Here is an 18259-nt window from a genome sequence, read left to right as displayed (position 1 = left end):
TCCTAATTGAGCTAGACATTGTACCAAGTGCTCAAAAGGGAATCGAGTTATTTTAATAATGGCGCTATTGCTCAATCAAAGGAAGCTAGGTCACACTTCAAATCCAAACGGAAGTCGGTCTTCATCCAACCGACCGACGATGTGAACAACTTCCATGATTGGTGTGTTGAGAGGGAGCACCATTGCATACTTCCATTCCCGAGCCGCACTTCCTTGGAGAGGAACGCAAGGAATGTGTGGAAGGTTCCTAAGGACAATGGTGTCCTTCCTAACGCTCTTGGAGGTGAGCGAAATATGATCGTCCGCGAGCGGCATCAGCAGCAACAACATCAACAACAAGAAGAAGAACAACAAGAAGAACAACAACAACAATTCCAACAGCAACAGCAATCTCAGCAACAGCAGTTTCATCAACAACAACAACAACAAGGGTTTCAACTTCAAGGTTTCCAGTATGGGGAGGGATCCCAAGGTTTGCGCGTCCCCTCCTCTAGCGAGGGAGGTATGGCCTCTTCCTCTTCTTCTTTTAACCTTGAGCAAGCGTTCCAAAACCTGTCAATGCAGGTAAACCGGTTGACGGAGGCCGCCGATGGGTACTCGGTTTACAATGCCAACATTTATGATTGGCATGTAAACCATGGACATTTTAACCCACCGGTGAACTATCCGTATTTTTCGCCCCAACAGGGGCCGGTTCCTTCTCACGAGGAACCGCATTCTGACGGCACTCCCCGTCAACCGGTTTGGCCCTATTGGTCCGGGCCTTCATCTCAAGGGACCCCCCGAGTGAACTACCCCACCTCTAAGGGGTATGATTACAAGGCACCGGGGGGGTGTGATTACCGTGGGGACCCCAACTACCCCATGTACACATCCGAGCCCCTTGAGATGCCCCCTCCCTATGACCCTCTTCCGGACTACCAGCAAGAGTTGTACCGGAACCGGGGTTTTCCACCGGGTTACACCGGTGGTTGGGACCCCCATGGCCCTCCTATCGACGTCGACTACGAGTGGCGTCCTTATGGAGAGGGCTCTAGTTCTCACATGGAGGACTAGGGCCCTCGGGCCGAGTTTAGCCCTTCCTCCCACCCCATTTTCCACTTTGTTTAAACCGAGGACGGTTTTCCGTTCAAGTGTGGGGGGGTGCTTGTTTATTGTTTCATTCAAGGGCTTTGTTCTTATGGGGCGCAATTTTGGGCCAATAGGTGTCTTTTTGGAAGGTTCCTTCCCCTCTTTTCAACAAAATGATGATGATGATGTTTTAATGAAACCTTGTGTTGTTTTGACTCCCGTTCTTTTCGAAAATCCAAATTCCCCTTTAATCCAAACATTTTCTTGTGTTGTTTTTGCTTTGTATATATTTCTCTTGCTACTAACCAAATATTTGCCGAGTTGTTTTGGTCTTTGACATTTTGTAGGGCTTATGGGCGCATTCCCCTAATATTTCCGAGCAATGGAGTTTCAACGATTGTGGACTTGCGTTTGCTAAGCGTAATTGGGTGACAAATTCTCCTTCTCAACTCTTTAAATATTTGATTGGTTGCATAGCTTAGGTTAGTTTAGGAAGGAGTTGAATGGTTCGAGGTTGATTGATTTGGTTCTAAGGAACCTGGGATCGTTGATGTTATATTCAACGATCATTGTATGTCGATTGGGATTTATATGATTTGCATGCCTCATTTATGAACCTTCTTGATTTCTTCCTTTTTCTTTGTGTGTTGCTTTTCTTCTTTCCTTTATGTGACATTCATAATCATGACAAGAGAAAATATTTTGGAAATTGAGAATTTGCTTGTTCATTTGGATATGTGGACCTATATGCTTTTGCTATGACGTATTTTTTTTTTGAATGCTTACCTTCCTAGTTGAAGAGGGTCTTCACGGTTTGAGAGTGATTAGGGTTGAACTAGACACATTTTAAGCTAAGGTAGCCCGGTTTAGAACTCTTGAGGACGTTTGAACCCCTAGTTCACGGGAAAGTGGTAAGATGGTGTTGCTCTCCGTAGTGAATAGGATTCCCTTGGTTGGTAATTGCTTACTTTCATATCCCATGTGAGCGTTTATTGTTCAAGCCTCCATCACTTTTGTTGAGCGGCATTTTGGATCCTTAACTATGCGTGTCTTAATCCTTGTGTTGGTATCTAGCTCCCAAGACCGTGATCATATAACTCTAGAGGAGGAAGAGGGCATCTCTTCTCATTTTTCTTTGTTTTCCTTGTGTTTTGTTACAAATTTGGTTTTTTATTTTACATGTACCTACTTGCTAGCCATGTTGAGCCTTATTTCCCCTTTCTTGGTTAAACCACGTTACAAACCTAGCGGCCTATGTTCTACCAACCCTTGTAGTTAGTGAAGCATCGGCTTGTGAGGTTCGGGTTTGAGAGTCTTGATTTTAAGCAAGGAAGTTGTGCAATTTGGTTTGAATGAGGTCTTGAAAGTCTATTCATGAAAAAGTGTGCAAAAGGTTTGGCAAGGAAGTTGTAATCTATGAAAACCAAGCACCATTCAAAAAAAAAAAAAAATGGAAAAAAAAGAAAAAAAAAAAAAAAAAGGAAAAGAAATTGAGAAGGAAAAATCGAGTTGAATGAAAATATTGAAAAAAAAAAGAGAGTACTATTGTCATGTAGTTTGTATTGAAGGTTGTGATTTGAAACTTAGGTTAGATTCCTATGTTGTTTTTGAGAGATGGCCACTCTTATGCTTCACTTAGGAGTTTCCACCAAAATTTTCAAATTAATTCCCTACCTTTACCTTTAGCCATGACATTACAACCCTAACTAAGACCTTTGGACTCTAGAGGGGCGTGATCAAGGAAACGGTGGAGGGAGATAGATTTCAACCTTATGGAGAGAGTACGCATAGTTGAGATGTCGGGATAGCCTCGTTGTTCCACATAGAATTAATTTTTTTTTCCGGTTCCCTCGCGGAATCATGAGGAGCCAACTAGGGGATGAATTGAAGCTAGCGGAGAGAACGAGGACCGTCTTGGATGGGGCTAGGGCGGAAGATGAAATCATTAGTTCTCTATGCTTAGCTTAGGTTTGTCTCTTTCAACCTTGAGCATCTTAAAGCGTGTTTTCCCTCTTGAATTGAGAAAGGTAAGTATTCTTTGATCAATGTCATTATATCTGAGTCCGATTTGAGCATTTCTCACCGTGGTACTAGATTGATTCTCTTGAACCTTGTCATGTTGTGTTTGTTGTCTTTTGCCTTGGTTTCCTTTGTTTGGGGACAAGCAAGAAGCAACTATGGGGGAATTTGATGAGTGGCATTTATGCCACAATTTAGTGTTCTCTTTACGGGTTTTTCCCACCCATTTGTAGCTTGTTTGCCCCCTTTTCTCTCCTTTTTGTTCCTCTTTTCTTTCTTTGCCTTTATCCTTGTTTTCTTTGTTTTTGTTTTGTAGGAACCAAGACATTGGAAGAAGAGCAATTCACCCCAAACTCCCCTGTGTGCGGGCGCACAGTACTGTGAGAACCGCGCAGGATGGCTCCATGAACAGAACACAAACAGAAGATTTGTGCGCCTTGTGCGCGCTTAGAGTGCGGGCGCGCGACCTTGATGTGTGCGGGCGCGCGGCTCTAGGAGAACCCGCACAGAACAGCATCAGAAGCAGAATCAAAACAGAGTGTTGCGTGCGCCATGTGTGCGCCTTGTGTGCGGGCGCACACTCCTCAAGCGCGGGCGCGCAGTGTTGCTGAGAGAAGGCGCGCATCCATGGGTTTCATTCTCCGTACCCACAGATCTGCGGGCGCGCAAGATCTGCGAGGGCGCACACACAACTTCTGCGCGGGCGTGCAGTGTATGTGCGCGGGCGCGCACCGCTGAGCTGCAGTCTTTTTTATTTCGTATTTTTGTATCTTTTAAGGGACCTATATATATAGATCGTAGAGAGTTTAGTGCATCATATATCATTACTTAGAAACAATTTAACCCTAATCTAGTGAGAGAAACTTCATTAGTAGAGAGAGAAAGTGTGGTTTTCCATTGATGAACTTGGATATTGAAGAAGGAGCTTGATTGAATCTTTGTAAATCTTCATCTTCAATTAATGAGAAATCTCTTACTCTCTTTCTTTACTTTTGTATTTAGTTTTATTTGCTTATTTTGATTTTCCTTCATTGCTTATTGATCATGTTGATGCTTATTGATTTGATGATTGATATTGTTTTCAATATGATTTGTGAGTAGTCACCTAGCCAAGGGTGTGGGGATGGTGTAGTTGTTGATTGATTCATGCTTATGATGTTGGGGTTTTGTTAATGGTGATTAAAGTCTTTGTATGTTTGATATTCTTTAATCTTCTTGCAAGTGCACATTGTTAGTTGATTAAAGGTGAATCTTTGCTAACAAGAAACGGAAGTTGACTTAGTTAAGGTTCATTGTTATCGATAGTTCTTTGATTGCACCTTCTAATATATGGTTCTAGTGTGGAAACATAGAGGCTATGTTAGGAGAAATTGATTAACCCCGGAAGGCGGTTAGATTGAGCTTTAATTCGATATTCTTTCATGCTTAGTTTACCATTGCTTTGCTTCCATGTTATAGCATGATCAAATGGCAACTATATCTACCTACTTCCCTTGGTGCTTAGTTATATTGATTTTTAATCATTCTTAATCTCTAGTTTAATCTCTTAGTTATTCACACTTCTTGTTCCGAGGTAGCTTAAGTATTAAGTAGTGAATGTGGTGTTTATGCATGTCTCCTTGTGGTTCGACCCATATGCTTGCCTTATACTTGTATTAGGTTTGTTTAGGTGTATAAATTATATTTGATCTAGGGATAGACAATTGACGACGCGTTTATTCCCTTGCCAAATTGGCGCCGTTGCCGGGGAGACGGCTTCCATTGCTCTTTCATTACTTTATTTGAGACTATCTCATTCCTTGTTTGCTAGTATTTGTAACTACTTGTTACTTGTCAGTGCTTACGTTCTCCTTAGCTTTGTTGTAAGAACAGAGGACGAACCCGCTCAAGGTCTTTGATTCCCATCGATCCAAAGCTAGAGGGATCTTTGTCCTTAATTTGAAGAGAAGCGAGAGCGAAGAGTAGAAATTCTCACACCCCAACGAAAGAGGGAGTAAGAGAATTGGAAGATACTCCACCATCTTCACCCTCAAGTGAAGACTTAGATAGTCCTAATGCATCATCAAGTCCTGGAATCAACCCCTTTTCAATCTTTAAGTCCGAAAGTGAAGAAGGTTCTAAAATGGGAGAGAACACACCTTTGAGTCGTCTTGGGGTTCCCGAAGCCTTTAGAGCACAAAGCGGGATCCTAACTCCTACCACTCAAGCCAACAATTTCGAAATCAAGCCCAATTTAATTGCTTTGATAGAGAGGAAACAATTCTCGGGTGGAAAATTTGAGAGCCCTCATGAGCATTTGAAAGAATTTGAGAAGTATTGTGACACGATCAAAGCTAATGGAGTGACTCAGGAGTATATCCGCCTCAAGATGTTTCCATTTTCTTTAATTGGGAGAGGTCTAGAATGGCTAGAGAAGGAGGTGCCCCCTAATTCTCTCACAACTTGGGACCAAGTAACTACGGCTTTCTTGAGGAGATTTTATAACCATAGGAAGACCGCCGAGGCTCGATCTTTAATTCAAGGTTTTCGCCAAAAGAGTGGTGAGACTCTAAGTGCGGCATGGGACCGGTACAAAGAGCTTCAACGTCAATGCCCACATCATGGGATACCCATGTATCAACTCATCCACACTTTCTATGGAGGTCTCTCACCTCAAGGGAGAACAAGCCTAGATGCCGCCGCCGGCGGTCCAATCATGAACAAAGGAGAGGATGAAGTGGAATGCATCATAGAGAAGGCCGCAAAGCATTATGATGATTGGTATGAAGGAGAAAGGGAGGCCACTTCTAGCAAAGGGTTCTATGCATTGGAGCAAGCCAACGCAATCAACAACCTTTCTTCCCAAATCTCCAAGATGGCCAAGCAAATGGACGAAATGATGAAAGAAAGGTCCAACCCTCATGGTAATACCTCCCTTTCAACCAAGGGAGGCAATGGTATGACCACTTCTTCCCCCTCTTCTTATAATAAAATGCCTCAAGGATGCATGTTTTGCTCAAACTGTGAAACCTATGATCATGATAATAATGTAGAAGATGTCAATGCTATGAATATTGCTCCTAGAATGGAAAATGTAGGGAACTTGAGGCCAAACTCCAATCAAATGGGGAATTGGAATCAAGGTGGAAACCGTGGTTGGAACCAAAGTGGTGGTGGTTATGGTAACCAATACCATGGTGGGGGAGGCCCTTCTAATTTCAATGGAAGAGGCTACTCTAACCAAAGGGGGTATGGCTATCAAAACCAACCCAACTCCCGATACCATGACCATCAAAATCAAAATTTTGGTGATCAAGGTAACATGGGAAACAATCGACAAAGCAATGTTTCCAACCAAGGCACCGGAGGCAATAGGGGCCAAAATGTTTCTAACTATGCCAAAACCAATAAGCCTCCTGGTTTCCATCAAGCCCAACTTCCTCCACCTCAACAACCTCTTCAAATTGAGGCCCCTCCTAATGATCCCGTGATGGCTAAGCTAGATGCCATCATGAAAATGCATGAGGAGGAAAAGAAGAGAAATGAGGAGGATAAAAAGCGAGCCAATTCTCATATGAAAATGCTTGAAACCCAAATTGCCCAACTTGCTCCCAACTTGCTTCTAATTCCTCTTCTTCTTCTTCTTCCTCTATCCCTAGTCAAGGAGTCAACCCAAAACCTTTGTATGTCGTGACAACAAGGAGTGGAAAGGTAGTAGGGAGTGACCCCTTAGTTGAGGAGGAACCTCGAAATGAAGTAGAGTTAGAGATAGGGGATGAGAGAACCAAGGAGCCTTCTAATGTTGAGAGGGAGAAGGATGTTGAGGTGCAAAAGGAGAAAGAGACCACCCCCTTGCCCCTAAATCTCCAACCTAGAGAGGAGAGGTTACCTTTTCCCCAAAGATTTGTGAGAGCTAAGCTTGATGCTCAATTTGGGAAGTTTTTGGATGTGATTAAGAATTTGCATGTTTCCCTTCCTTTTGTAGATGCCATGAAACAAATGCCCCATTACTCTAAGTTTTTGAAAGATCTATTGAGTTGGAGAAGGGAGTGTGAAACGGTGAGCTTGACCGCCAATTGTAGTGCAATCCTTTCCAACAAACTTCCCGCCAAGTTGAAGGATCCGGATAATTTTTCTATCCCTTGTTCTATTAATGGCATTGAGTTTAACAAAGCTTTGTGTGATTTAGGAGCAAGTGTGAGCCTCATGCCCTACTCCGTCTACCAAAAGCTTAGTGTAGGAACCCTTTCCCCCACTAACATTACTCTCCAACTAGCGGATCGGTCCATTAAATTTCCCATGGGTAAAGTTGAGGACATTCCCCTTAGGGTAGGAAAGTTCACATTCCCCGTGGATTTTTATGTGCTAGAGATAGATGACGATGAAAGGATTCCTATTATCTTGGGTAGGCCGTTTTTAGCCACCTCTAGGGCCATCATTGATGTAAAGGAGGGTAAAATATCTTTGAAAATTGACAATGATTCAATTGAGTTTGATTTGAATAATGTCATGCAACAACCTTCCTCAAGTGGTGAATGCTTTAGAGTAGATGTTCTAGATACCATGCTTAGTGAATTTTCTCATTCCCATTTGCATGCTTCTAACGATCCCCTAGAAAGTGTATTGTTGAATGATTCTAAGCTAGGTTCTCACAAGGACGACATTAAAATCTATGAGGATTTGCTAGAGGAAAGCAAGAGTGAGAGCATGGAGGAAGAGGCTTTTCACACCCATGATCTCTTTCAAGTTGAGGAAAGAGAGGAGAACACCAATGGTAAGGGAGCACCAAAGGTAGACTTGAAACCTCTACCTTTGGGCTTGAGGTATGTATTTCTTGGTTCTAATGAGTCTTTCCCCGTAATTGTTAATTCCAACCTAACGGAGGAGCAAACCTCCTTCTTGATCAATGTTTTGAAAAAACATAAGAAAGCTTTAGGCTATACCATTGATGACATCAAAGGTATAAGTCCTTCGTTATGAATTCACAAAATTGATCTAGAGGGAAATGCCAAACCAGTTAGGCAAAGGCAAAGGAAGCTTAACCCTTCCATGCAAGAGGTTGTGCGAAAGGAAGTGGCTAAGCTTCTTGATGCGGGAATTATATACCCAATTGCTCATAGTGATTGGGTATCTCCCGTGCAACTTGTGCCTAAGAAAGGGGGAATGACGGTAGTGAAAAATGATCATGATCAACTAGTCCCCACTAGGCTTGTAACCGGTTGGCGCATGTGCATTGACTATCGCCAATTCCACACAAGTACATGCAAAGATCATTTTCCATTACCGTTCATTGATCAAATGTTGGAGAGGCTTACAAAGCATTTCTTCGATTGTTTTCTTGATGGTTATTCGGGATTTTTCCAAATCCCGATTGACCCCAAGGATCAAGAGAAGACGACTTTCACATGTCCCTACGGTACTTATGTGTATCGTAGGATTCCTTTTGGGCTTTGTAATGCTCCCGCAACATTCCAACGTTGTATGATGTCTATTTTCAGTGATATGATTGAGGATGAGATAGAGGTCTTTATGGATGACTTCTCCGTTGGAGGAGCCACCTATGATGATTGTCTATCTAATTTATCTCGTTGCTTAGAAAGATGTGAGAGGGCTAACCTCGTGTTAAATTGGGAAAAGTGCCATTTTATGGTAGAAAGTGGGATTGTTCTTGGGCACAAAATTTCTCATGCCGGCATTGAGGTTAATAGAGCCAAGGTAGAGGTCATTGAGAAACTTCCTCCCCCTACCAACGTGAGGGAAGTGAGGTCTTTTCTTGGCCATGCCGGGTTCTATCGGCGTTTTATAAAAGACTTTTCTTTGATTGCAAAGCCTCTCACATCCCTATTGCAACAAGATAAGGAGTTTATATTTGATGATTCTTGTCAAGAGTCTTTTTGTAGGTTGAAAGAGGCCCTTTGCACCGCCCCTATTGTGCAAGGTCCGGATTGGTCTCTTCCATTTGAACTCATGTGCGATGCAAGCGACGAGGCTATTGGTTCGGTTCTTGGGCAACGAAAGGATGGGAAGCTTCATGTCATACATTATTTGTCCAAAACTCTCAATGACGCCCAACGAAACTACACAACCACCGAGAAGGAATTCTTAGCGGTTATTCACTCATTTGAGAAGTTTAGAACCTACCTCATTGGTTCTAGGACAATTGTGTACACCGACCATTCGGCTCTCAAATATTTGATAGGGAAGAAGGAAGCTAAACCAAGGTTGTTGAGATGGGTTTTAGTTCTCCAAGACTTTGATTATGAAATGAGAGACAAGAAGGGAGCCGAGAATGTGGTGGCGGATCACCTTTCAAGGTTGGGCGGTGCAAGGTTCAAGGATGATGGTTTTCCAATAGAGGATGCTCTAAGGGATGATGTGCTATATGTTCTTGAGGTGAAGTCGGCTCCATGGTATGCGGATATTGTGAATTACTTGGCTTGTGGTGCCATACCTCCGGATTTCACTTCACAACAACGTCGAAAGCTCAAGCACGAGGCAAAGAGATATATTTGGGATGAACCGATTTTGTTGAAGAGAGGGGTTGATGGGTTGTTGAGGAGATGCGTCCCCGACGATGAGTTTCATAGTGTTCTCCATATGTGCCACTCTTCTCCTTGTGGTGGGCATATGAGTGCTCAGAAAACCGCCTCAAAAGTTCTTCAATCAATGCTCTTTTGGCCTTCCTTATTCAAGGACTCTTGGATATTTGTCAAGACCTGCGATAGATGTCAAAGGGTGGGGAATATTTCGAGAAGGAATGAAATGCCACAAAACCCCATCCTTGAGCTTGAAGTTTTCGGTGTGTGGACGATAGATTTCATGGGCCCTTTTATCTCCTCAAATGGGAACAAATATATTTTGGTTGCCGTTGACTACGTGTCCAAATGGGCGGAGGTCGTAGCTTCTCCAACAAATGAATCAAAAGTGGTGGTTAACCTCTTCAAGAAAGTGATCTTCCGAAGATTCGGTGTTCCGAGGGCGATTATTAGTGATGGGGGGTCACATTTCAAACACCACACCTTCGTGCGACTACTTGAGAAATATGGGGTATCTCACAAGCGGGGGCTTGCTTATCACCCCCAAACAAGTGGTCAAGCGGAGGTCACAAATAGATAGCTCAAAGTGATCTTGGAGAAGACAGTTGCCAGAACGAGGAAGGATTGGTCCTCTAAGCTCATCGATTCTCTATGGGCTTATAGGACCGCTTTCAAGACGCCAATTAGGACCACCCCTTACAAGCTTGTATATGGGAAGAATTGTCATTTGCCCGTGGAGATGGAGCATCGTACTCATTGGGCGATCAAGCAAATCAACTTGGATCTCCATAGTGCGGGGGAGCAAAGGCTTTTAGAGTTGCATGAGCTAGAGGAGTTGAGGTTGAGTGCCTATGAGAATGCAAGTATGTATAAGGCAAGATATAAAGCGTGGCACGACGCTCAAATCATCAAGAAAGATTTTGTCAAAGGGCAAAAGGTGCTCCTCTTCAACTCAAGGTTGAAGCTCTTCCCGGGCAATCTCCGATCAAGATGGAGTGGGCCATACAGTATTACGGAGGTATTCCCGTATGGAGCATATGAAATTTCCCAAGATGGCCACTCCCCTTTCAAAGTCAACGGCCACCGCCTCAAGCCTTATTTTGAAGGATCCCCAAGTTATGAACCAGTTTCAGTTACTCTAAGTGAAGTGCATCGTCAATTCAACCCTCCTTGATCAACTCGAGGAACGTCGAGCTAACGACGCTAACCATAAGCGCATCCGGGAGGCAACCCGAGTTTCTCTTTATTTTCTTTAGTCTTTTGATTTGTGGATTTGGATTAATTTGGATATTTGGTTACTTGGATTGTTGTTGTTTGATGTTGTAGGGTAGGAATGGAGTAGAAAATGCGGCTAAGTAAAGGAAAGGAGTTCATATTCCAAGGAATTAGAGGGCAAAACCAGTTGAATGGTGCGTCCGCTCCTCCCCTGTGGAGCGTCCGCACCATTCTTGCAGTTCAGGTAAGTTTCAGACCAGTGGAGCGTCCGCTCCATCAGAGAGGAGCGCCTGCTCCAAATATGTGGAGCGCCCGCTCCACATTGTGGTGTTTCCGCACCATTACCCCAAATTCAGAGCCAATTTCAGACTAATGGAGCGTCCGCTCCAACCTAAGGGAGCGTCCGCTCCTTCCTGTGAGGAGCGCCCGCTCCCCCTCGTGGAGCGCCCGCTCCCCCTCGTGGAGCGCCCGCTCCTATTGATTTTCCGGAAAAAAAATCGAGCTTAAAGCTCGTTTTTCCTCTTTTCTTCTTCACTTTCCCCTCATTTCATACTCTCACTCAAACCCTAAGAAATCCACTTCCCTCATTCCTTACAATTTCTCACTTGAAATCACCCTTACGCAATCAAAATCACAAATTTCACTCCAAATTTCACCTCAAAATCAACACTTCATCTTTTAGTGTCGAGATCGGCGAATTTCATCCGATTTGGGTTTTTGCTCTTTGAGTTTGTTTGAAGCAATTTTGTATGAATTTCTTACTCTACTTCACTTAATTGTTGATTTTGTAAGTATAATTAGCCATTTTGTTTCTTAATTTGTGTTTTAAAGACTCAAATTTGATGGAATTTCATGACTACTAGTTCTTGCATGTACTACTTGTTTATGGCGGTTGAATGGGTTGAATTTAAGTAGTATGTGTTTGAAATTGTCATGTTTGGGCTATAATGCTGTTTGGATGGAGTTTGTAGTTGATTTCACTTGCAAAATTTTCATACTTGTATCATGGTTTGATTCTCGTTCATGCTAGCATAATACTTGTTCATGGTGTTTAACTCAAGCTAAACTACAATTATTCATGCTAGTATTGCTTGATTTCATACGAAATTGGTAATTGTAAGGTTTTTGCCTAGATGAATTGTTTTATTGAGGATTTTGCAATTGGATGACAACTCCTAATTCAACATGCTAAATTAAGCATTTAGGTAGTGCTAATGCTTCCATCACCTTGTTTTGAATGTACAAATGTTTCAAAGTGATGATTGAACCCCCTCATATGTCCTAATTTTTCCTAATCTTTGTTTATTGAGTGGTTTCCATTTCACTATTTAATGCCTTTTTTTTTGGCTAGTTGTCGTGATTGTGGATGATTTATATTCATGAGATGAGTGTTTAAAGTTAGATTCTTGGTTGTTTGTAGGTACCTATCCTTTTGTAGTCCTTGTTGTTGCAAGCTCCTAGCATCGATCATGTCTCGCCGATTAAGAGATTTGTTGCCAGGGTCTTCCTCCCGAAAATCACAAAAGGGGTCATCCTCTCAAGCCGCATCTAGCTCCGCGGCGGTGCCCAATGCACCTCCTCAGCCCTATTAGGTGAAGTTTGCTTCATCTTATCAAGAAAAGTGTTATAATGAGCTCTCCAAGCCGGCCGTTCGGTCCACCCGTTTCTATGACAAGGAATGTTGTCAGGCCTTAGGCATCGATGCCGATGTCCGAGACATGGCCGAGTCCTTCGGGTGGCAAACCTTCCTCAATATCAAGGTTCCATCAAAATTCACCCACAACCCGGAGGCCGAGCCCAAGGCACCATTCACCTACCGGGAGCTCACCCTCGAATTCCTCTCTTCATTCAACCTTCAATCCATCAAGAGGCGAGGGGTGAAAGAACTTGAGCTTAACTTCCGTATGTTCAACAACCCACGGAAGGTGACAATGAGCCAGCTCAACCGGATGTTCGGGTGGGATCCCGAGAGCCTAGTGCACAGAGCTTATGATAATGAGAGGATGTGGCAAGGCTACAACGAGCAAGAGTGGTGGGGCACCATCACCCAATGCAACACCAAATTCAAATCAAGATCTGCAAAGGCGTCAGAAATCATCCATCCGGCCCTCCGGCACTTGCATAGGCTAATGGTGTATGCCTTATTTTCCCGCCAAGAGCTCGGGAAAATCAACCAAGAAGAGCTCGTTCTACTGTGGTTGGCCACCGACGGGTACATCAACTACGACCATGGGATGAATTTCGGGGGCCTCCTCACAGACCGCTTCCATGAGACGCAACTTGGTGTCTCCCTCACTGGTGATATTCAGTTGGGGGGGGGGGATGATTACATGGATAGCCTACAAGCTAGGCTATGGAGCGGATCTAGCCAAGCTTACCCCAGTCGATTAGCAGCCCTACCTGAACCTAGGGGCCCTCAAGACGGCCGGGATGATTCGCGAGGTGCCTACTCGCGTGGGAGGAGATAAGCGGGTTTGGATGGTCCGCGATTCTTCTTAATGCCTCCTCCCGAATGACTTCATCACCAACCCGCCAGAAGATAAAAATCAATGGCGCGTTCCCCGAGCTAACCTTGAGGAATGTAGCTTGTCGTTGAGGGAGAGAGCTCCCCGGGCCCCAAGGCGAAGGCGGCAACAAGAGCAGCACTTTAACCAACAAGAACAACAACAATTCCAAGAACAACAACAACAATTTCAACAACAACAACAAGGTTTTCAGCAACATTTCGAGCATCAATCCTTCCACTATGGGGAAGGGTCTCAGCAAGTGAACGTCCCCCCCTTTAGTGGGGGAGGTATGGCCTCTTCTTCTTCTTCTTCCTCATTTAACATCGAGTCCGCTTTTCAAAATTTGTCCATGAAAGTAAACCGGTTGACGGAAGTTGCCGATGGGAACTCGGTTTACAACGCCAACATTTATGATTGGCATGTAAACCAAGGGCATTTTGATCCACCGGTGAACTACCCGTATTTTCCGCCCCAACAGGGGCCGGTTCCTTGTCACGAGGAACCGCATGCTGACGGGACTCCCCGTCGACCAATTTGGCCCTATTGGTCCGGGCCTTCATCTCAAGGGGCCCCCCATGTGAACTACCCCACCTCTGAGGGGTACGATTACAAGGCACCAGGGGGATGTGATTACCGTGGGGATCCTAACTACCCCATGTATACATCCGAGCCTCTTGAGATACCCCCTCCCTTTGACCCTCTTTCGGACTATCAACAAGAGTTGTACCACAACCGTGGTTTTCTACCGGGCTACACCGGTGGATGAGACCCCCATGGCCCTCCTATCGACGTCGACTATGAGTGGCGTCCATATGGAGAGGGCTCTAGTTCTCACATGGAGGACTAGGGCCCTCGGGCTGAGTTTAGCCCTTCCTCCCACCTATTTCCCATTTTTTATCAAACCGAGGACGGTTTTTCGTTCAAGTGTGGGGGGGTGCTTATTCATTGTTTCATTTAAGGGCTTTGTTCTATGGGGCATATTCATGGCCAATAGGTGTCTCTTGCATGCCTTTTTTTTTCTCGATGTTGGTTGATGCTCACCTTCTATGTTCTCTAAAAACAATTTTGATGATTTGATGATAACCTTGTGTTTTTTTTGCTCCAAATTTCAAAAATCCAAATTTCCCTTTAATCCAAACCTTTTCTTCGTTCTTTTTCTTTAGTAGTTTTTTTTCTTTATTTTGCTTTCTTTTCATTTCAATTTATATTTCTCTTGCTAATAACCGAATATTTGCCGCGTTGTGTTGGATTTTGACATTTTGTAGGGCTTATTGGCGCATTCCCCAAATTTCTTTAAGCAATGGAGCTTCACTAATAGTGGACTTGCGTTTTCTAAGCATATTTGGGTGACAAATTCCCCTTCTCAACTCTATAAATATTTGATTGGTTGCTTAGTTTAGTTTAGATTAGGAAGAAGTTGAATGGTTCGAGGTTGTTTGATTTGGTTCTAAGGAACCTGAGATCGTTGATGTTGTATTCAACGATCATTGTATGTCGATTGGGATTTTTGTGATTTACATGCCTCTCTTATGAACCGTTTTGATTTCTTCCTTTTTCCTTTGTGTGTTGCTTTTCTTCTTTCCTTTATGTGGCATTCATAATCATGGCAAGAGAAAATTTTTGAAAATTGAGAATTTGCTCGTTCATTTGGAAATGTGGACCTATATGCTTTTGTTATGACATATTTTTGAATGCTTACCTTCCTAGTTGAAGAGCGTCTTCACGGTTTGAGAGTGCTTAGGGTTGAACTAGATACATTTTAAGCTAAGGTAGCCCGGTTTAGAACTCTTGAGGACGTTTGAACCCCTAGTTCACAGGAAAGTGGTAAGATGGTGTTGCTCTCCGTAGTAAATAGGATTCCCTCGGTTGGTATTTGCTTATTTTCATGTCCCATGTGAGCGTTTATTGTTCAAGCCTCCATCACTTTTGTTGAGCGGCATTTTGGATCCTTAACTATGCGTGTCTTAATCCTTGTGTTGGTATCTAGCTCCCAAGACCGTGATCATATAACTCTAGAGGAGGAAGAGGGCATCTCTTCTCATTTATCTTTGTTTCCTTGTGTTTTGTTACAAATTTGGTTTTTATTTTACATATACCTTCTTGCTAGCCATGTTGAGCCTTATTTTCCCTTTCTTGGTTAAACCACATTACAAACCTAGCGGCCTATGTTCTACCAACCCTTGTAGTTAGTGAAGCATCGGCTTGTGAGGTTCGAGTTTGAGAGTCTTGATTTTAAGCAAGGAAGTTGTGTAATTGGGTTCGAATGAGGTCTTGAAAGTCTATTCATGAAAGAGTGTGCAAAAGGTTTGGCAAGGAAGTTGTAATTTATGCAAACCAAACACCGTTCAAAAAAAAATGAAGAGGAAAGAAATAAAGGAAAAAGAGAAAGAAAAATTGAGTTGAAAAAAAAAATTGAGTTAAAAAAAAAAAAAAAAAAAAGAAGAAGGAGAGTAGTATTGTCATGTAATTTGTATTGAAGGTCGTGATTTGAAATTTAGGTTAGATTCCTATGTTGTTATTGAGAGATGGCCACTCTTATGCTTCACTTAGGAGTTTCCATCAAAGTTTTCAAATTAATTCCCTACCTTAACCTTTAGCCATGACGTTACAACCTTAACTAAGACCCTTGGACTTTAGAGGGGCGTGGTCAAGGAAACGGTGGAGGGAGATGGATGTCAACCCTATGGAGAGAGTACGCATAGTTGAGATGTCGGGATAGCCTCATTGTTCCACATAGAATTTTTTTTTTCTGGTTCCCTCGCGGAATCATGAGGAGCCAATTAGGGGATGAATTGAAGCTAGCGGAGAGAATGTGGACCGTCTTGGATGGGGCTAGGGTGGAGGATGAAATCATTAGTTCTCTATGCTTAGCTTAGGTTTGTCTCTTTCAACCTTGAGCATCTTAAAGCGTGTTTTCCTTCTTGAATTGAGAAAGGTAGGTATTCTTTGATCAATGTCATTATATTTGAGCCCGAATTGAGCATTTATCACCGTGGTACTTGATTGATTTTTATAAGCCTTGTCATGTTATGTTTGTTGTGTTTGCTCGTTGTTTTAATTCTTCTTGCTTGAGGACAAGCAAGAGGCAAGTGTGGGGGATTTTGATGAGTGGTATTTATACCACTCTTTTATCCTTTTATTTAAGGATTTTTCCCTTGACTTAGCACTTGTTTGAGCCTTTTCAAGAACTTTGTTTTAGTTTGCTTTACCTTGTTCCTTTTTGTTTTTTCCCCTCCTTTTCCTTTGTTTTTGGCCTTGCTTTGTCGCTTTCCCTCTTTCTATACTTATGTTTGTGTATGAGTGTTTGAGTAGGTTGAATGGAGTGCTCGTGTGATTCTGCTCGAGGCTTAGTCAACCTTTTTGAGTGCATTGGAATAGCGGAAGAGAGGAGCATGAATTTAGAGAAGAATCCGGAGCTTTCAAGAGGAGCGGCCGCTCACCAGAGAGGAGCGCCCGCTCCATTTTCTCATCTGATCCCCTGTTTTCCAGACTTATGGAGCGTCCGCTCCACCAGAGAGGAGCGCCCGCTCCACACCTGGAGCGCCCGCTCCTGTCTGGGAGAGCGCCCGCTCCATTAAGGCAGCTGTTTTGATTAATACCCTCTAGAGCGTCCGCTCACCCTCGATGGAGCGGCTGCTCTCGTGGGTATTTCCGTGCATTTTAATCCATCTTTAGAGTAATGTGAGGGGCTTATAAAGACCCCTAGGTTTGTAATGAGATTATCATGTACATTTTAGCCCTAATCTAGAGAGAGAAACTTCATTAGTAGAGAGAGAAAGTGTGGATTTCCATTGATGAACTTGGATATTGAAGAAGGAGCTTGATTGAATCTTTGTAAATCTTCATCTTCAATTAATGAGCAATCTCTTACTCTCTTTCTTTACTTTTGTATTTAGTTTTGTTTGCTTATTTTGATTTTCCTTCTTTGCTTATTGATCATGTTGATGCTTATTGATTTGATGATTGATATGGTCTTCAATATGATTTGTGATTAGTCACCTAGCCAAGGGTGTGGGGATGGTGTAGTTGTTAATTGATTCATGCTTATGATGTTGGGGTTTTGTTAATGGTGATTAAAGTCTTTGTACGTTTGATATTCTTTAATCTTCTTGCAAGTGCACATTGTTAGTTGATTAAAGGTGAATCTTTGCTACGAAGAAACGGAAGTTGACTTAGTTAAGGTTCATTGTTATCGATAGTTCTTTGATTGCACCTTCTAATATATGGTTCTAGTGTGGAAACATAGAGGCTATGTTAGGAGAAATTGATTAACCCCGGAAGGCGGTTAGATTGAGCTTTAATTCGATATTCTTGCATGCTTAGTTTACCATTGCTTTGCTTTCATGTTATTGCATGATCAAATGGCAACTATATCTACCTACTTCCCTTGGTGCTTAGTTATATTGATTTTTAATCATTCTTAATCTCTAGTTTAATCTCTTAGTTATTCACACTTCTTGTTCCGAGGTAGCTTAAGTATTAAGTAGTGAATGTGGTGTTTATGCATGTCTCCTTGTGGTTCGACCCCTATGCTTGCCTTATACTTGTATTAGGTTTGTTTAGGTGTATAAATTATATTTGATCTAGGGATAGACAATTGACGACGCGTTTATTCCCTTGCCAAACTTGCTTAAAAGGCTATGGCTATTCCTTATACACTCAATAAACACATTTGACATAACCTCAAACGAGTCCAAATACTAATGGATAGAAGAGTCACATCATACACTTGAGACTCATCACAATCAACAAAGGAAGAGAAGTCTAGATTCAAAATACCATCAAATTCATCATCACTCTCGACTCTCTTTCCTTCACTCCTATGCTCAACAATATGATCCTCACACACTCTTGGTTGCTCAAAATCACCATCATCATCCTCAACAAACTCATTGGATTTGTAATTTTCACACACAAGCATCAAAGATGACA

General features: G+C 42.8%; 1 non-coding gene across 1 annotated transcript; it reads right to left on the bottom strand.

The window, feature by feature from the left end:
* Positions 1 to 5591: 5591 nt before the first annotated feature.
* LOC145621727 (small nucleolar RNA R71) lies at positions 5592 to 5697 on the bottom strand. Its single transcript, XR_014108531.1, has one exon. It is a non-coding gene; the product is annotated as a small nucleolar RNA R71 (small nucleolar RNA).
* Between the last annotated feature and the right edge of the window lie 12562 nt (positions 5698 to 18259).

This window comes from Chenopodium album, chromosome 27 (genome assembly GCF_948465745.1).
Source record: "Chenopodium album chromosome 27, dcCheAlbu1.1, whole genome shotgun sequence".
Classification (NCBI taxonomy): Eukaryota; Viridiplantae; Streptophyta; class Magnoliopsida; order Caryophyllales; family Amaranthaceae; genus Chenopodium; species Chenopodium album.
The sequence above is the reverse complement of the archived record's forward strand: the minus strand, read 5'-3'. Positions and strand labels throughout refer to the sequence as shown.